Source organism: Panicum virgatum, chromosome 7K (assembly GCF_016808335.1).
Source record: "Panicum virgatum strain AP13 chromosome 7K, P.virgatum_v5, whole genome shotgun sequence".
Classification (NCBI taxonomy): domain Eukaryota; kingdom Viridiplantae; phylum Streptophyta; class Magnoliopsida; order Poales; family Poaceae; genus Panicum; species Panicum virgatum.
In genome coordinates, this window is record NC_053142.1 from 25,024,518 (window position 1) to 25,045,733 (window position 21,216).

The following is a 21,216-nucleotide window of genomic DNA, read 5'->3' on the forward strand; positions in this document are numbered from 1 at the left end:
CGTCCGCTACGTCGCGCCGCTACCTCCGCCGCCCGCTACGCCGCGCCGCTGCCTCCGCCGCCCGCTACGCCGCGCCGCTGCCTCCGCCGCCTGCTACGCCGCGCGGTTGACGCACCAACTCTTTTGCGACGGCGCCCTGCTTCTCCCCTGGTTAGCACGAGTAGAGACATGGAGCGCTCGCCGGATCCCGCACCTCCCCATGGCAGGGAGGTCCTCCCTGTGGCCGGCGCTGAGCAGGGGCCCGCGCGCGAGATTTGGCGGCGGCGCCCTGCTTGTCCCCTGGTGAGCGCGAGCGGAGGATGATTGGAGCGCCCGCCGGATCCTGCTCCTCCCCGCGGCTGGCGCAGGGTCGGGGCTCGCGCGCGAGATCCATGGTGCTGGATCCACCTCGGGTGCGGCTGCGCTTGCCATCCATGCTCGTCGCCGCGGCCGCGCTTGCCATCCATGCTCGTCGCCGCGGCCGCGCTTGCCATCCATGCCAGCGCCGTGCTCGTGGGCGACGACGACGGCCCCGCTTGTGTTCCCGGAGGACGCCGCCACGGGGAGGCGCCGGCGGCGCGCAGTGTGCGCAGCGGCAAGGCTTCGAGGTCCAGAAGGGGCACGCGCAGCAAGGGAGAGCGGCGCATCTACGCGCACGTGGCGGGGGAGGCGGTCGCGGCCGCGGCCGCGGCGACGAGCATGGCGAGGAGCAGGCATCCATGGCGCGTGCGACGGGGCGGGCGGGCGGGTGCAGGGCGTCGTTGCCTTCACCGGCGGCGGTGGCGACGCCTCCAACGGCACAGGTCAACGGGGGCACGGGGCGGCGGACAGCGCCGGGGCCTGCATCGCGGGGGTGGGGGATGTGGAGCTGACGGCCGGCGGGGGCTCCGTGTGATATTAACGGATTTTGCAACGGAAGGTGACGGGAAGGCCACAGAAGGAATAGAAAATAAAGTGAAGGCCATATAAGGAAGTTTTATTTTTTAAGGCCATACATGGAAGTGTTATTTTTTCTAGGGCCATGCAAGGAATTTTCTCTTGAATATTCGCTATATAAGAGGACAAATGTATATAGCAAAAGCCGGAAGCTGCATACCCGGCTATGTGTTGCGTTCCTTAGAGGAAGCAACTGGAGATCGGATAACTAGGAGGGGAATTTGGGGATTAGGAAAAGAACTCCGGAAGGAAGGAAGAAGAAGAACAGGGGAGGAATGAAGACAGAGTTCTATTCATTTCCTATCCCCTCTCCGAGTTCAGGCTAAAGATTTATACTCTTTGAGCAAAATTTAGGCGCTGTTTGATTTCCAGCCTCAGTCAGCCACGCCACAGTGTGGCGTCGGTGGCGTCGCCACGGCCGAGGCGACGAGAAAGCTCGCCACACCTGCCGCAACTCGCCACACTCGCCACCAGCTAAAGGACAAGTGAACGAAAGCAAAACGACAAGCAAATAAATGTGTGGCACCCAAACTTTACTATACAACCAAACACCAGCCGGACAGGTGTGGCTGCCTCACTTTACTCAGGGCGAGTTGCGGCGGCAACCAAACAGCCAGTAAATTCCCTGTATGACATTGGAAAATGTAACTCATCACTTCTATGCCATTGAAAATTACCTTATCCCTTCTATGCCATCATTTATAATTTTCCATCCCTTCCATGCCATTGCCGTTAATTTCTCTAATAGATCCGTTAAAAGATACAGGGGAAAAGACAATAATACCCCTCCGTTTCCTCACCGCAATTTTTTTCCCCGAGCGCCCCGCCCCTCGACGCAGTTCACCCGGCCGCCATCCCGCCACGCCTCGACGCGCTCCGCCCGCCGCCTTCCGCCGCACACGCACGCGGGCCGCCTTCCGCTCGCCGCTCGTGCACGCCCACGGCTGTGCCCGAGCGTGCTCGCCGCCTCGATTCACTGCGCATGAGGCCGCCGCCGGCCGCAGGGGAGGTAGCGGCCATCGAGCTCCGCCGCCGCGCGGATCTGCGGCCATGGCGAGGCGCACGCAGGCTCAAGGAGCTCGGCGGAGCTCGCCGCCGCCGGGGTCCCCCGCGGCGAGGGAGGAGGACAAGGAGGGGCGGCGCCGCGCGAGGAGGCAGCGGAGCTCGCTCAGCGGGGAGGGAGGAGGGGCGCGCTGACCCGGCCCGCAGCTCGCCTGCCCGCGCGGCGGCGCGAGCTCGCCCAACGGCGAGGGAGGAGGGGCGCGCTCGCCCGGCCCGCCGCTCGCCCTCCCGCGCAGCGGCGTGGAGCTCGCCCAGCGGCGAGGGAGGAGGGCCGCACTCGCCCGCCCGGCAGCAAGGGAGGAGGGGCGCGCCGCCGGGAGGGAGTCGCCGGCGAGGGTAGGTGAGGGAGGGAGGGACCCCGCGCGGAGGGCGCGGCCCGCGGCAGAGGACGCGGCGTGGCCCGCGGCAGAGGACGCAGCGCGTGACGGCGCCGGAGCAGGGGTGCGGCGGAGGGTGCGGCCGGTGGCGGAGGACGCGGCGCACGTGGTGGCCCGCTTGACGGCAGCCACGGCAGGGGCCCAACGGAGGGCGCGACGCGTGCGGCGGCTCGCGCTACAGCGGCCGCGGCGGAGGGGCAGCACGGGCCTCCGCCGCGCGCGCCGGGCCCTCCGGCGCCATCGTGGATCTGATGGGTTCAAGGTTGAAGATGAATCTGACGTGTGGGTCCCACACGTCAGTGGTAGTAGAGAGAGGGCAAGGAATAGGAGCCAGGGGTATTATTGTCCTTTTGTCTTTCAGTTTAACTACTCCGTTAGTATTTTTGACACCAATGGCATAGAGGGAATGGAAAATTAAAAACAATGGTATTGAAGGGATGAGGTAATTTTCAATGGCATAGAAAGGATGTGTTACATTTTCCAATGGCATACAGAGAATTTACTCCCCCTTATACTCCTTCCTAGCCAGCACAATATGAAAAACTTACCTGCGGGGTGAGACCGCCCCCACGGCATTATTTGAGAGGTAGAATGACCTTCTCACAGTAGGCAAAAAAACCTCCGAACTCCTGCCCCACCCGTACACGGGGGTCCGTCGCCTTATGAGTTAGGCCGGGCTCCACAGTGCTTGACCTGCGGGGGTGAGACCACCCCCACGGCATTGTTTGAGAGGTAGAATGACATTCTCACAATAGGTCAAGAAAACCTCCGAACCCCTGCCCCACCCGTACACGGGGGTCCGTCGCCTTATGAGTTAGGCCGGGTTCCACAGTGCTTTGGACGTGGAACAAGCGAGGTAGTTTTTTCTGTGCGAGCCGGGGATCGAACCCCCCATGTGATGGTTTTCGCTTCCCTACTCCCACCAGCCGAGCTCTCGTTCGCTAGCCAACACAATATGATGATGGGAAACTGTGGTGTCGCCCGGCCCACTGCGGCCCATCCTAATGAAGCGCAGCCCGCAGCAGCGCAGTTTTTTTCTTGATGGAGACAGCCGTGCACCAATCTCTGGCTGCCAGGTGCCATTGCCCAATGAATAAATGCAGCACATGGCACGGAAAAGATATATACACGCTACAAATTGTTATTCCATTGCCCGAAGGATTCGCCAGTAGATCTGAAAAGCAAATAAGCCCAAATAATATATTATATCAGCCCACTAGTATTTCTAGGTTCTTTTGACAAGAGTAAACCTGTGGTGCCGTATTGCTGCAAGCATGCATGTGCAAGCTCCGCATGCGGCATATACATATGTCTAAGCTAGCAAAAGCATCTCAACACATGCACGAACGTATTTTTCTTTTTCTTTGTTTCTTTCCTCTTATGTGTTTGTTTCCTTTTTTATTTATGTCGCATCCTATCACAATTTTTTGTTTTATTTATATCTTTTCCTTTCATTTATTTGTTTCCTTCGTGTTTATTTTTATCTTTCTATTATTATTTCTCACATTTTTTCTTTTAACAATCTTAGATTTTTCTCAATTTATAATACTCCTATCATTTACTTAATTTACATGAGGGATTATTCGTCTTAGCTTGTAATGGAGAAAAATAGAAGCAATTAAATTTGCATGTGCATATATGCCTGCATGCAGCCTGATCACGGGAGTAGTTTTTTGTTCTCTTTTCTTTTCTTATTTTTTTATCTCTTTCATTTTTTCATCTTCTTGTTCTATTTTATCTTCTATACAAACAGTATATTCAGGTTGAAGAATCATAGTATAAAACCTTTTGTTCCCATTATTTAAGACTGGGTCATACTATACTAATTTATTTCTATTTTAAATTCATAAATTGGTGTGAAAATATTTATTTTCTTTATTATATACTAACTTGTTTAGCACATGTTTATATGACTATAAATATATTTTTTTATGATATAGATGCATTTATCTTCATATAAAAATATTTATCCGCATATAACTAATTTGTTCGCAGCACCAAATTATTTTTTGTAGATTAAATTGTTCCGTACTGTTGACTCATTTGTTCGCGATATTCAATTTCATTATTTATCATTACAATCAAATGTTCGCGATGTGTAATATTTTGCTCGTTGTGTATTATTATTTGTTCATTACGTTTAACTTTTTGTTCGTATAAAATAATTATTTGTTCGTGTTGTTAAAATATTTATTTCCAACAGCTGAAATTTATTTTTGAGTATTAAAAAATACTTATTTTAAAATATCATGCAAACATAGGCAAGTGTAGTTTTGTTTTGAAGATCTTGTCATAAGAAAGATAATAGTGCAATCTAATTTTAATTTGGATGCTCAATTTAATATTTGTAGTTTTTTTTAGTTTTGAATATGCATGCATGTGTATGATGTCATCATCTCCGTTCTCTTTTGCATGTAAAGAATCTTTTATCTTTAGATAGAAGCGGCATGGTCAATCATAAATAGGCTTAATTACAGCCTAGAATACCAACAACGGGCAGGCTTTGAGTGATGGTTTAGGAAAGCATCGCCTCAAGCGATATATAATCGCACCCCACGCGGCAGCCATCCATATGCACAACATATGTGTATATATATATAAGTGGTAGGAGCGCTTTCATTTTTCCTTAATCAATCCATTATTTTTGTTAGAGTCTATATGATCCAATATAGTTAAATGCTAAATTAATATAGTTAACATTACGAAAACCTAGACTCAACATTTCTTCAAATCAAGGACAACATTTGGAACAAACCTGTTCAACTTTTCGGATGAAAAACGTTGAGGTAACATATCCAAAATATCAAATAAGATCATCCGAAGTGTTGAATTTTGAAAAATAATAAAACATATTCATGTTGGATCTCATTATGCTGAATTAATTGTCAGCAACACAATGGTATAAACAAATTCAAAAGTAAATTTACGGTTTGGGAGAAAAATACATTTTAAGCACTACAACAAGAAAACATTAACCGTAACCTTTAAAAGACTCTCGAAAGTGGGCACGATTTTAAACCGTCTCGGTCAATGTCTGCAATTAATCGAGACGGTTATTTTTTTTATTAACCAATATGGTTACAGAAAGGCAACTGTTATTTCGCGGGCTTGAGGGAAAGCAACCAGCGATTTCCGACAGCCGTACTTTTCCTTTTCAGTTAACAATGAGTCAATGACATTTCCTTTCTGTCTTGTTGATTTTTTTTCACACCTCACCTGTACAGTTCTGCTTGCATACACCTACGGCTCTGCTAATTGGGGCGCACATTCAGAGGGTTACGAGCATGTGGTATTTCTTTTCTAGAAAGTTTAATTTCTTTCTCCATGATTTTCTATTTTAGAAAGTTATGACTTACATACATGTATAACTTGTTCAGATTATATTTTTCAGCATAACTCTTAGATGATAATTTCCCGGTACATCTTTTATGATACGCATAACTTTTACCCATAACTTTTTCTAATTAATTTTTTATAGAAGAATTTTTAACACAACTTTCACGACATGTACAACTTTTACTCATAAATTTTTTCAGCCTGCTTACTAAAGGATAATTTTGAACGTAACTTCCATGTAAATGTTATTAGGAGCGACTGCTGCGACTGCGCCGCCGGCCGTGAGTTGTGGCCTGCTCACCATCGTCCCCGAGCTACAGCGTTTGCCGCCGACCCTCTCGAGCTCAGGTCTTCATGTTCTTCCCCCAAGCTTGAGGAAGAGTGCGTTCTCCAAGCTCAGATGTCCGGTGCTCCCAACCACCTCTCGTGGCCAAATCTACCATAGGGAGTGGCTGGCCAGAGCTCGGGAGAGATTCGAGTGCAGGGTGGGAGAGAGAGAGAGCGGGCAGCTGAAGCTTGGGAGAGAGATTCGAGTGTGGAGAGGGAGAGAGTACGGTGACAGAGAAGATTATGAGAGAGGAGTGGGCGAGAGGAATCTATCTACCTATCTATACTATAAAGATCCTAAACAATTGAAAGTCATCTTCACTCTAAATATTCCCCCATATCCCTCACAGCCGGGTCCGCTTGTCAGGCAGGTGATTGCAAAAGTTTTGTGATGTTGATGAAAACCACCATTTCTAAAATGGTTCTGTCTTTTTAGCGCTACTTTTTTCACCAAACTTTTTCTTACCCGCCCACCTATACCCAAAATGCTTTCCTTCTTTAGCTCCGAGCCCCTCCAACTAGATTGTTTGTTTCCGAGGCCGCAGCACCAAGCCCATGAATGAGGGATTCGGTGGCCTTCGTCGCCAGCGGCTCTGGCGAGATCGGCGTCACCCCGAGGCGGCCTGAAAGATGGCGATCGTGGGTGTCAAGAAGATGAAGATGATTAAGGTCAAGCAAAGCTACATCAACTCGCTCCTGGCTTTCTGCGCGGCGTGTCCCCCTCGGTCCCTTTTCACTGACTTCACCAGCACCGACGTGGTGTCCTGTGAGAGGCTGTGCAGCAGTTGTGAGAAGGCCGCTGTGCTCTCCTGAAGATCTAGCAGGAAAACATGATGAGATCCTCAAGCAGCTTACTGGTGAGCCTACTTGGAGGTCGACATCAGGGATAAGAACTGGACCTGTATCTGGGTCTCCGTGAGCTCTCTGTAATTCAGGAGGGAAGAGATTTTTTTTTCCTTTGCCAAGGTTGTTTGTAGGTGTATGTATCAAGTATCATGATGATTGTTAGAGAGCTGTGGTCGCTCTTACTTCTTAGTGAAAAATTTGTCAGTTTTGTTTCTTACCCTCTTAATGTTACCAAGCTGCAGTCCTGCAGTGCTGATGGAAACATTCATTCTTTCCATGCCTTTTGCCTGATGTGCATTCTTGATTGGATCTACTTTTTTTTAGAGCTACACAATTATTGATCACAATATAATATCACACAGCAATGCTTTCATATATATGTATATATGTCAGAGAGTTCATCTCTCCATATGTACTATCTTATATGAATCTCTCCATATGCTCATTTTGTTCTGCACCTCTAAATTTGTACTGAGTTCGAACCCATCTCACAAATACAGTCAGTCTATATAGTTAGGACGAGTTGCAGGGAATATACTCCCTTCAATTTGAATATTAATTTAAATAATATATAATTTAATATATTTTTGAATTAAAGGCTAATTATGTTTTTTAAATCACGTGCGCATTAGCGGTGGTGTCCTCGTGCGTTGGCACCAACTCATAGGTACCATCAGCAAGATTGGCAGCTTCTATATGAATGCAAAACGAATTTTATTACAACATGGTACAATTTACATGTCTTTCCTTCACTAAAGAGTTGTAATCCAACATAACATGCTTGGTTGTGATGAACGTAGTTAACTTCATTTACTAGACAATCGCTTATAGAGTAGTTTTCGAGTTTACTTTGTTTCATAAAATGAACTGGGTGACGATTTTTATTTCAAGTTAATATACATGAGGTTGTCTGATTATTTAACTTCATAAGCTAGGAACAATTTCTGAAGCTACAAAACTTACACCAAGTACTACATCTTGTTAGCAACTTGCAGTAAAAATTTCAGACAAAAACAGTAAAGCATGTATACATAAAAACTGTTCAAAACAAAATATGTTTAAATGAAGATGCAATTATACAGAACAAAATACAATAGTTTAGAAGCTCAACATTTTGAGCAATATACACATGATTCTAAACATACCGTAAATTTTCCAGAATTTTTCTAGGCCTAAAAGAGAAGAAATAAATTCGACAAATTTAAATCACATATATCGAGACTAAAATGTACAGATAGTTCTAGAGGGTTTATGGGTCTCATATTTTTAGCAAAGACTACTCTAAGCATGAACATGCTACAGTAAAACTTTCAGCATTTAAAACTATTTACAACTTCAGTATTGAATTTACTCATTTAAATACAAGCATAAATACTACAGGTAGTTTCTGTTAAGTAAATATGCTCAACCTATTTGTACAGTATCAACATACATCTAGAATGGTTGTGAGTATAGATAAAAACACACTATAGCTACCATAAGAAAATACACAAACAAATTCTAGTGATAGCACAAGTAATTAATATCTCCTGTTCTACTCAAGATCTAGTTTCCAAACTTTGCATGCAAGGTTATATACTCAAGAACAGGTACTAGTGTAAGTTTCACATTTTTTCCAGCTACTACAACTATTTGTCTCACTATAGTGTCATTTATAAGGATTAAATCATAACTCAAGCTACACAGATCTGAAAATAACCAAACTTGGACAGTGGTGTTCATATAGTATTCTAAACACAGAGAAAGAGTTTCATGCACAGATCTATAGTAGAACATCGAGAAATAAAAAACAAAGTATTATACTAGATCTAGCCAAGACTAGGGTTTCATCTTGTTGCACACCTTTTCTGGAGCTCAAAATTCTACAGCAAGCTAGACATAGCACAAAGTATCTACCATCTAAAAATCACCTAAATTTACTGAGTAGAACTCCTAAAACATTTATAGCCTATTTAAACTAATCTTTTTCCTAGATTAAAATGCAGACAGATTCTGAAGATGTGCATGTAACAAAACTTGTAGATCTTGTTTCAAGGATTCCAAAACATTTAGGGTTGCATTTTTATGATTTTTCTAAAAATTTCTATGCATTTTCAAAATTCTCTGATTTGGATTCTATAGTGTTCATGTCATTTTTACAGTCTAGCCCCTGGAGTTTTGGTTTCATCTCCGGGTAGGCCCCTAGCCGGACAGAGGAGGGAACGGCGGCGCCGTTTCCGGTGAGGAGAGTGGCCGGCGGTGGGGACCCTGCAGGGGAAAAAAGCGAGGAGACTGAGGCGCACCTTTGGGTGGCCTTGGCTCGACGGAAGATGGCCGGAGGAGGCCGGTCCACGGCGAGCAGGGACCGGTGGCGAGTTTGCTCGCCGGCGGCAGCGTTCCGGCGCGGTCTGGAGGGTGCGGCTGGGTCCAATAGTTTCACCGAGACGAGGGAAAGCTAGATGTCCACCATGGAAAATAATTTTGCTCCACGTCCACCATCGAACTGCTCGATGTCCAGGGCCTCGGCGGCGTCGCTGTGCTCCACGTCGTAGGGACAAGTACTCTGCCATCGATCTGCTCGACGTCCAGGCCCCAGGGCCTCGTCGGCCTCGTCCACAGCCTGTAGCCAGCACGATCTGCTAATCAAGTCTGCATTTGCTTCCCTTCCTGCCATAGCGGCGCCCCCAACCTGACGCTAATCTCCATGTCTTAGCCTCGGCCATCGGCGGCGCCGGCGCGGTTCCTGACCGGCTCGGCACCACGGCGGCACACAGCGGTCGGCGCCTGGGTGTCTACCCGGCTCGTCCGCCGGTGCGATAGTGTGTTTGCGGCAGCGGCACTGCACATCCGTGGCTTCGCGGACTGGTCGAAGACGTGCTGCTAGCAAGTTAAAAAAGCAGTAACCAAGAAGCCAGCAAGCCAACTACCCAAATCCAGATTCGTAGAAGGTATATCTTTTTTCCTAAGCTCTCGTGGTTACAGCTCCAGATGCATTTGTACTTTATGATTCAGTTATGATGATATATGTAAGAGTGCATTGATCATTTTCTGAATGTGACCTTCAAAAAAAATGTTGTTTGAATGTGGCATTTGTTTATATATATATATATATATATATATATATATATATATATATATATATAATTTACTTGTACTTATTATTTTACTTTCATTTCAACACAGGTGAAGAAAATATTGATCCTACTGAACAAGCTCGTCAGAAGAGGCGTCAGAAATACGCCAGTTTACCCGAGGAGGAAAAGGAGAGGAGGTGTGCAATGGCGAGAGAGAATTATAAACGTCAAAAAGGTAAAACATATATAAAATTAAGACTCTGACATTGAGAATTATAGTCATGTAAAATTAGATAAATAATTTATGAAAATGGATGCAGAGCGTGAACGTTGCTTGGCCCCAACGCCTACTTCCGTTGTCATAACAACCGAAGCAACACTTGCTCAAAATTATAATCATCTTGGACATAGTTTGCCATGTGGTAATACTATTTTTAAGGCCTGAATATCTGTAGTAGTTTATTCTTCTATATTACTCAGAGTATATATATATATATATATATATATATATATATATATATATATATATATATATATATATATATATATATATATCTTTTTGAGTGATACTAGCTTCTGTTCAGGATGAAAATATGATGTCCAGTATCAATTTTAGTGATACTAATGATATTGGTATTGCCTCCGAGGATGGTGACGCGTGGCTCCATAGAAATAATAATTTCATGAGAAGAAGTACATATGACCCTGGTTTGTAGTAATACGTCTTTCATGATCCATTAGTGTAGTTATCTTAATTGCTATATCTTAATAGTGTTGGTTTCACAATCATGATTGACTAATCATCGGAATGGCAATCAACAGATGAACCAACTGATTGCCCAATTCTCACCATTAATAATCGAAGCTTGGTATTTTTGATATTTGAAATAATATATTTTTTATTTTTAACCACTATACTAAAATCTCATTGCTTAATTTCACCATATAATTAGGTTTTTACAATTTTTTGTAATATTATTTTTTAAACACGTGCGTGCCGCACGTGCACGCTACTAGTAAAATTAGAAAGAAATAAAGAATTGGTTCAGTAATGCACGGGTCTCATGTGTCATATGATAATAAGAGTACGAAGTAGGGACAATTGCTGGAGTTGTGGATTAAATTTAGAGCCCCCTGAAAGTCGGAAGAGTTCTTACTCAAGAAAGTAGAGCTGAAAGTAGGAGGTATTGCTGGAGATGCTTTAATAAAAACAAAAGAGTCCTTTTGTGTAGCTTTTAACACGGTTAGCTCATCAAACCAGTGGAAGAGCTAACAACCAAAATGATATTTTAAAGCAAATAAGCAAGTTCAATCGAAAAAGACCAAAAACTAAGATGAACTTTTATTAGGACGAAGAAACTAATTTACGCTAGTTTCTATATATCATTTGCGCACCGCTCCGCGCACAGCCAAGGTGGCCACGATAGCAAAAAAGTTTTACACCGTCCGATGATGAACATGCGGCTCACGTTTACCGCACCCGCCTGGTCTTGTACCGGTAAATATCTCGCTTCCGAAGTTTTCTTCTACCTCCCCGACGCCACTCCAGTCTCCCTCTAGATCCAGTCTCGACGCCCGCGGCGGTGGCGAGGGCAACGGCCACGGCGGCTGCAACGTTTCGAGGGAGGCCAACGCCCGCGGTGGCGCTCATCTCCCTCCCCTCCGTCACCGCGTCGTCCACCTCCTCCGCTCGCCGCCAGGCTCCACGCAGCCGCCATCAAGGCCACCAAACGGATGCTGTGGAGGCGGCAGCAGGGTGGCAGTTTGCGGAGCATGCAACCATATCGATGCGTTGGCGCAGATGACCCGATGCATTCAGATCCATTGCCGTTCCCCGCCGTCCGAGCCATGGGCGAGCCTCGCCGCCACACCGCCTTCCTCGCACTCTCCACCGCCCTGCCCGTCGCTTGCCTCCCTCACCGCCGGCGGGCCGATGAGACCGAGCCCCGCCGCACCACCGACTCCCTCGCCCCCCCCCCCGCTTACCTCCCTCGCCGCCGCCAGCCCGACGCAGCTGAGCCGTGACCACGCGTTGTGGTTGCCGTTGTCCTCGATGGAGCAGCAGTAGTAGACGGGGCTCCGCCCCTCGCGCTCGCTCGACGTTGCCCCCGGCGCGGACCTCCGCATCAGTGGGAGCACGGAGGGGGAGGTCGATGACCTCTGTCACAGCTTGGGGCTCTCGGGGCCCTCAACCCCATTCATCACGACCTCTTCCAGGTACACATATGTAGCGCCCTCTTTACTTCTAATGTTGTTGAATCCTGTCAGATGCGTTGCATCTCTTTCTCCTCTACAGGTCAATTACAAATCTTAGATCTCCTAGTGCTAATTACAATTAGAAATCTGGATTGGCTAATTTCTCTTCGCTATGATCATTCAGAGATGCATTTACCTCTAAGATTATTGAGCTCTGCATCATACTAATCTATCAATTGATCAGGTAATAACATAAATTCGTACATTTCCCCCCATAAGTGCACAGAACAGGACACATTCAAAGGGGATACTAATGGTATTTCGTTTTTGATTAAATGAACTCCCAGTTTTGTTTAAGGCATTTGGATTCAGAGTTACTTTCCATATGAAAATGAAAAGGGTTAAAACAGAGTGCATTGGATATTTAAACAACAATAATTTCGAGGACATTTCTTCCTCTGGGAGGGAAAAACTGAAACTATTGCATCAAATACAAGATAAGGTTTGACTAATACTCTGAACTAATACTTTTTTACATTAATTGTTTAGTGGTATGGTGAAAAGGAAATATTATGGTTCAAATAAGCACTTCCATAGGTTTCGATGGACCTTTCTGTGTTGTTGCATTTTCAGTAAAATATATGATTTAAAAACAGAAGTATTAGCATTGCACCTACATGTTCAATCGGAAGAATTATTTTGTAGATACGATTTTCAGCTGATTTGGTTATATTTATTCTATCTATACAACAATGATTTTGAGGACATTTCTTCCTAAACTGTTGCATCAAATACAAAAGAAAGTTTACTAATGCTCTGAACTAATACTTTTTTACATTAATTGTTTACTGGAATGGTGAAAATGAAATATTATGGTTCAAATAAGCACTTTCATAGGTTTCGATAGACCTTTCTGTGTTGTTGCATTTTCAGTAAAATATATGATTTAGAAACAAAAGTATTAGCATTCCAACTACATGTTCAATTGGAAGAATTCTTTTGTACATACGATGTTCTTTGGTTATATTTATTCTATCTAATTAGCACGTAAATGTATGCCTTTTATTGTAATTGCCTCCCGCATTTATCATCATCTGTGTACATTTACAGGTTTCTACTGCACCTCCGTGCGCACCAACAAAATCATTTATCACTTTGAGAGCAGCGAATCAGATTACCTCTGAGTTCAACGCAGTGAAAGTTGATATTCATGCATAATTATTGTTGTTCGATTTTGTCTATTCCTTTGGTTTTATTGCCAACCTACTATTTTATTCCTATTATCTGAATTGAAGATTAATGGTCCTATTTACGAGAACAGACTTTTGCTGCATAATGCATTTGCTAAAATGGTGATTAGTGAAAGCTTCAGTTCTTTGCTTCAGGTACGTTTTATGCTTGATCTAATGACCTGTTTGTGAACTTGCAAGAACCTGGTTATCCTTAAATTTTTGGCATTCAATATTAGTGTTCATTCTCAGTTAAAGTGGATTTAGAAATAGGCACACGACATAATATAGCATATGATGGCCTTCTCTAGGCTTGGTGCCAATTTAGGGCGGCTAAACTGCGTCAGTTGTAGTTTTTGGCCAGATCTCTTGTGATCCTCTGGTTTAGAAATCCTTTTTGCACCAGTGCTCAACTGAATCATATTGAAGATTAGTTCTCAAAGCCTTTTGCAGTGACATGCTCTCTATAAGGATTTTGGTTAGTTTTATCTACTGCAGTAAGAGATTCATGAACTTTTTAGGTTTTCTTTATGCTTGAATTTTCGATGCCAAGTTTAATTATTTGGGATAAAAAAAAGGTTGGTTCAGTTTCATGAAGCCATCTCTTAGGTAAGTTACTGTACCCGAAGTAGCATAGGAACTTCAATTCACTAACCATGTCACTCTAGAATAACACACATGGTAAGGACATAAATTTTGCAAGGTTCCGTACCTTGCAAAATTTATGTCCTTGCCATGTGTACAGTAACTTGCCTTGTCCTTACCTACCATGCTTCAATCTCTTACAACTACCTGCTTCCTCCAAATCCAGAAACCAAAAATATGGATGCTCCAAATGCCTCATATACTGATAAACACTCAAATTTAAAAATAGTAACTATGTTTCATCCAAAGAATTCCAGTGACTTATATGTCGATAATACCCAGCTAAAGATTTCGCAAAATATGCTTCCATGTACAATGGCAACTTTTTTTTTCTATTGATAGTACATATGAATCAGCAGCAACCTTTATCCAACCTAAATTGACCAATGCAAACTAATTGATAATGCCAAATAAAATTGGAAGGAATTGTACGCGCGCTGCTCTAGCACAATGACATCCTCACAGTTCTCACTGTGCTAAATAGAATTCGGACTGTTATTTTATTATTTTTGTTTGAGAAATTTCCATATAAAATGTGTTCATGTTTGTGTCTTCAATTTACTTAAATCCTTGATGACCATTATAGTTTGTTGTCTGCAGAGTAAAATTAGTGAGCATATTTACGCGAGCTCATAGACTAATCACCTTGCCACTGATGTTTCAGGGAAAAAATGGTTCCAGCTAAAAGCTCTGCATTTTGGTAAGCTTCTCTTCCTTCTTGCTTTTATTTATCCATGATATCTGCTAACAATGTTAGCTGCTCTTGATTACTATTCAGTTCTGAGAAATTTTCATATTAATATGTGCTATTGTGTATAAGTTCAGTTTAGTATACCATCTAATCTGAATATACAATGCCTGGTTTTGTCTAGAAAAACAAGACCAAAGCAAAACCAAAGCAAAACCATGCCAATGCTTAGAGCACTAAGCTAAATTGACATCAAGTTATCACTAATTCAAGTTAAATTGCAATGAATGCAGATCAGGAGTAGGACAACCATTCCAAAGACTTTACATTCAGCACTGCCTGTGCCGGAAGATATAATAGGCAGTACTAAGATATAGCTGTACATTGCACATGAGAAATAATTATACTATTATATATGTCTACTAATATATAGACATACCACGCTAATGCTATATTTATATATATTAATGCCATCCTACCTTAATCTAATGATGGCTAGGCGCGCCAAGGCGCGAGCAAAATACTTGTTGTTATTATGGGCACTCTCCTCCCCGCTAAAATAGGCACAAACCTCACAGAGCTCAGCGTCCCCTAACTGACCCCGTTACCGGAACAGCTTCCGGCCGGCGGCGCCGACGAAGGCCGCCACCGCCATCCACTCCTCCAGCAGCACCTCCTCCCCTCCGTCCCTGTTGATAGGCGGGAAGAACAGCCAGAACGCAGTGCCCGCCACGAACGCCACCACGAGCAGAGTCGCCACCGGCCGCGGCGGCGCCGGCGGCCACCCCCTCGCCGCGCACCACCCCTCGGCCACAAAGCACGCGCCGTGGATAAGGAAGAACGCCGCCATCTCCCCCGTGGGCGGGCGCAGGGTGAGGTAGCACACCAGGACCTCGTGCATCAGCCCGGACACGAGGAACGCGGGCAGGACGCCGGCCGCCCTCCCGACGGACGCAGCACCGCGGGCACCATGAGGTTCCACCGCCGCCCCAGAAGTCCCGCAGCGACGACGCCAGGTACGGCCGGTCGAACTGGGGCTCCGCCTCCATGCCCAGCGCGCCGGCGGCGGCCGCGATGCAGGGGAGGAGGAGGTCAAAGAAGCAGTACATGTGCACGCCGTACAGCGCCAGGCACGCGTAGAGGGGCAGCCTGTGACGGAACCGCCAAATTAAAACTCTAATTAAGCGTAATGGCCGTTATTTGAACACATCGGGCGCATTAGCTTAACGGTTTAATTTGGCGATCCTTTCTCAACATACGGCCCGATCGAAACAACACCGGTAGTCCCACGCGAAGGCGGCGCGCAGATGGTACAAGCACGACACATTACTTGAAAAAACAAGAATGAACACGACACGAAATATTGAGTTTTACAAGCCGAGTTCAAATATATAGATACAAATAATTTACAAATCTTACCATAGATAAGACTGAAGTTCGAAAAGAAAAGATCCTACAACTAGCCTAGCTTACACCAGTTCTGAATTTTCATGACCGGTCAGACCGGTTCATCCAACCGGTCAGACCGGTCACCACTCCACTGAACCACCACCGGTCAGACCGGTCTGCGCAAAACAGAAGGGCTGAACACTCTGCCCTCAAGTGTACAACCCGACTCACTCCTAACCTAATGGTCTCGCTCCTCGACCTGCCACCCCTCTGCATCCCGGCGGATGAATTTGACACAACAGGGGCAGAAGTCGACGTCCGGGTGTCCTGTAATAATAAATGTATGGCAACAAACCCTGAGTATTCTAATACTCAGCAAGGCTTACCCGACCAGTGGGTATAACATAGCCCACATACCTAGACATGCACGGCATTTGGCTAATGGTTATTTTTGCAGAAAGAGCGACTAAAGTAATTCCTTACTTTCATTATTTTAGCTTCAGGTTCTATTTAAAATTAACTCTCATCTAATATTTGCATAGACCCACTATAGCAGTCATGGTGATGCAAGCAAAATAATTCAATGAGCTCAATATTTTATATAAACATACCTAACTCACATTCTACATTTTTGCTACGATGCGGCAAAGAGATCAAGGCCCTCATGACCGCGAGACACGGCGAATCGATCCGATTTAACCTTGCAAGATGGACCTAACCAACACGGCACGCAAAAGCCCCGTCGGACCCCACGCACCAACCCTTCCCCTCCCCGCCTCGAACTACAGAACCGCCCCACCTACTTATAGTCAGTCGAGCTCAACGTGAGACCACCAAAAGTAAATACATGCATCCCAATTCTCCGCGACTACTTGACTCGCCCTAAGGGGTGGTGATGAAGTTCTGTACTTTCGAAGCGAGGCAGTACTAGGCTTACCGGTTTCGACTACCTCCTACTCCCGGCATGCGGTTAGTACAGTTCAATCCCCGATCAGCACTGCCACAACAACCGGTCCTTAATCGACTCAGACGGGGCTAAGGCACCCAGGAACCCTGTCCTGCTGCCATACCTACACATCATCCCCGCCCGGTCTCACATCTCCATATCCATTTCAATCCATTTCACAAATACTGAAGTATAAAGATAATAATGTATCTCGCGAGTAACCGGCAATTACTCGGCTTCTAAAGTTTCCTATGTCTCGCGGGTGACACGAAGTCACCCGACTTCTACCGGACTCATTTAGCCTGGCACCGATATCGACCTAGACATACTAGTAAAAACTCAAGGAAACCTAGGGATCATGCAGCTAGGGTTCCAATCAATTCCTAATACGTAATGCACAAGTAATAGATAAAACATATACATAGTGAATCATATTTAAAATAGTAGGACATGCACCGGGGCTTGCCTTGCGTCTGCTGCACCACACTGGGGTTAGCCAGGCCTTGGGCCGACTCCCCACGAACCTCCTCCTGCGGGGCTTGCCCCTGCGGCTCCGGTGGCTCCGCAACCACCTCGTATACGACCTCCCCTGCCGCGGCTACTACACGTATGTATATGCACATGTCATGAGAGAATGCATGCATGATTTACAAAAATATAAGAGTAATCATTAACCATTTAATTTCTAACTAATTGTACCAACAACTCTGATTAAACCCCTCTCAGCCTCTGCAACACCGGTCAGACCGGTATACTCAGCCGGTCAGACCGGTCCGGCCTAGGTGCACCCTGAGACCGAAATCCGGAGTACCCGGACATATACTCGGAGTATCCGGATCACCAAGTCCGGAGAATCCGGAACCATACCCGGAATACCTAAACCCCCACGAACTCGGAGTATCCGGACAAATGGCCGGACTGTCCGGGCCCCTACCGGTCAGACCGGTACACCCGTCCGATCAGACCAGTCCTACCCAGACCAAACCTAGAATCCACAACGCGGCGAAAATCGTGCACAAATTCTAAAACCCTTCTAGGCACTAGTTCATGGGTTCATATGGATGCTTTTGACCAAAGGATATCACCTATCACTTTCTAGAAAAGGAGATCGACTCATACCAAGCAAAATACCTTGAGAGAGGCTTTTCCTCGAGGAGAGCTTGAATCCGCAGCACCCTAGGGAAGGACTCGAGGAGATGAAGCTTCCCCACTCCGATTTGATCCGTTCTAGACCTTGGAATCAAATGGAGGGGAGGTTTTGGGCTCTAGGGTTTGGGGCGAGAGAGGGCACGGGAGAGGGTGAGGAGGAGCTGGGCGTCGGGGTGAACACTGAGGAAGTTGGTGAGAGGGAGAGAGTGAGGTTTAAATGCTGTGGGACCCAAACATTGAAATTTCGGTTAGACCGGTCAGACCGGTTGCTCCTACCGGTCAGACCGGTCGGACCCAGACTGACAGGAAAACTTTTCTATCTCACGGTTTGTGGATTAACTCGAAACTAATAACCTTGGTTAAGTGTAATTAGGATTAATTAACACTTGGGCGTTACACAGCCGGTCCTTGAACCGGTAGGCGCGGAGGAGCGCCGCCATGACGGCGACCTTCGCCGCGCACGAAACGAGGAACGCGGGTGCGCGCCGCCGCTGCTTCGCCGACGGGGCGGGTGCCGATGCCGCTGCCGCCGCCGCCGCTATTGGTCACCAGCTTGACGGGGAGCGCCGCGGTGAAGAGGAACGGGAGCACGGGGAGGGCTTGGTCGAGCGGCCCGAGGCCGGCCGCGAGGAGCGCGACCTTGAAGACGCCGAGACACGCGAGGAAGAAGGCGGCCACGCCCTGGGTGGGGGCGGAGGAGAAGGCTAAGGGCGCCGCAGCAAGGAGCGCGGCCGCCGGGAGCAGCGCGGCCAGACGGGGGAAGCCCGGGCGGACGCGCGAGGACACGGCGCGCGCGTACAGCGCGGCTGCCGACACGGTCAGGACACCATGGGGATGCTGTCCCGCAGGAGCTCCACGGCTGCGGCTAGCCCGGCCGCCACCGCGCCGTGGCAGCAGCTGTAGAATTCAACGACGGGACAACATGCCAACAATAGCGGCGTATTCCCTGGCTTATATTTTGAGAGGTCGCGAGTGTCGTGTTGTATATTTTCCTAATCCAGTGAAGTCAGCCACATTATTTTGTGGATCCGCATTTGTTCTGTACAACATCGGCACGCCCAATAATAAGTCCATGAGTCAGAACTAAATTGCACTTCAGAAATCCATATGGTTTTGAAATTATGAAATATGGCTTTCAATTTTCTAATTTTATAGGAGATCTATCATGTATATAATAGGGGCCATAAACTTCAAGAGTAAATTGCATCCAGGATACAACTTGACAGCTAGGTGTAAATTGGTCGTACAACAACCCCTTAATTTAGTGCAACAACTTGACAAATTGGTGCATCTATGGTCCAAATGTATTCACCTTAGCAAAATACGTCTTGGCATGTTAAGCTCTAGGGTTAACGACTGGTTTGTGGCATATGCATTTCTTGTGAGGTTCGTGGTGGCCAGTTTAACGCTACAAATACGTGTTTTAGTTGAGTACATGACTCAGAGTAGCCCTTCACTTTAGAAATTTATAATGTTCAATTTATTATTCAATTTCTATCATATCAAAATAATTATAGAAAAATTATACCCTATATATTAAAACACATGTAATGATGTCTGCTATCAGCTTGCAAAATTTCAACTTAAAACTGTAGGACTATAAGTTCAACCAAGCGTTAAATCATCATTTGGAGAGTCATCTACATAAAATCATTTTTTATACATGTTCATTCTCCAACAGCTTTTCTATATCATGCTTACACTCTAGAGAGCCATTTTTGCTATCTATCTTTGGCTAGCGAAAAATTCAGAATAGATTATGACTATATTTAGATAACCACTTATAGAAGCTCTTGGAGGGTATTTTTTTAATCAAAATCTCTATTTCTAACAATTAGAATGGAAATAGAGAGGCTGTTGGAGTTGCTAGACCGAGCTAAATTTGCATGGTCTTTCTTTGTGCAACATTGTGGCTTACCCCCTCTGGTGAACACCATCCCTATACCCTCCCCCTTGACTGGTCACCGCCTATCATGATCATATACATTGTGCCAACATACCAATTTGTCAAGTTGTTGCACCAAATTGAGTAGTTTACAAGGTGTTAGACCAATTTGCACTCACTTGCCAAGTTATCGCACTAAATTAAGCAGTTTACAAGTTGTTAGACTAATCTGTACCTTCTTACTAAGTTGTGTGGTGGGTACATTTCACTCTGGCAACACAGCCTCTGGACAACCCACCAGCGGGAGCCCACGAGGGCAAGAAGGTACACCAAATTACTATTGTTTTTCTATTTTTCCTAAATACTAATCTGTCATGATATTCCCAGTTGTCCACTAAACAATTATGAATACTTGATCCAACAATTTAATTCTATTCAACATTGCGGTATGGCTACTCATTGGATTTTAGAAAATCTCATGCAACGCATATGTAATTTTATTAGTTCTTATATTCATTCTGGCGGTGTTGACCACAGACATGGCTCAGCCTAATCCACAATGGCTTAGGTACCTTTAAACAGACATGCATTAGAATAAATTCAATTCATTAGGAAGATTAAACACAAGTGTATTGACAATGCTGCGAGAATCTAATGAATGGGCACCTAAATGAGAGGTGTAATATCTGGGATATTGGTGTTTCTTACCTCTTCTTTGAAGTGTAATTATAATTTTGCCCTTATTTTCTAACTTCCTTTGTAATTTTACTATTCACTATTCACAAGTCATTGTGATTTTATCCGAGTCAACGGTCAAAACAAAGGTAAATATGCAAAACTAAGCATAAAATTGCAATAACTTGTGAAAATAAAGGGTAAAATAACAAAGTTAAAATAATAAGGGCAAAATAATAGTTGCACCACAACGCAAGGGTAAGAACAAAAAAAATCTACGGTAAAGTGAGCTCTGATGGTTAACCACCAAAAAGGAAAAATAAAAACTGATAAAATGTTGCGCATAGAAAATTAAGGCAGGATTTTTAACTTAATGTGGATCAAAATAGTAAGAAACTACTCTCCCTGTTTCAAATTATACATCGTTTGACTTTTTTTAATCCAAAATTTGACCACTCATTTTATTCAAAAATTTATGCAAAATATCACTTCGTTTGT

The 21,216-nt window shown here is 45.3% G+C and overlaps 1 pseudogene; it reads right to left on the reverse strand.

Annotated features, from left to right (window-relative positions):
* Positions 1–14,920: 14,920 nt before the first annotated feature.
* LOC120640043 lies at positions 14,921–20,485 on the reverse strand (annotated as a pseudogene).
* Between the last annotated feature and the right edge of the window lie 731 nt (positions 20,486–21,216).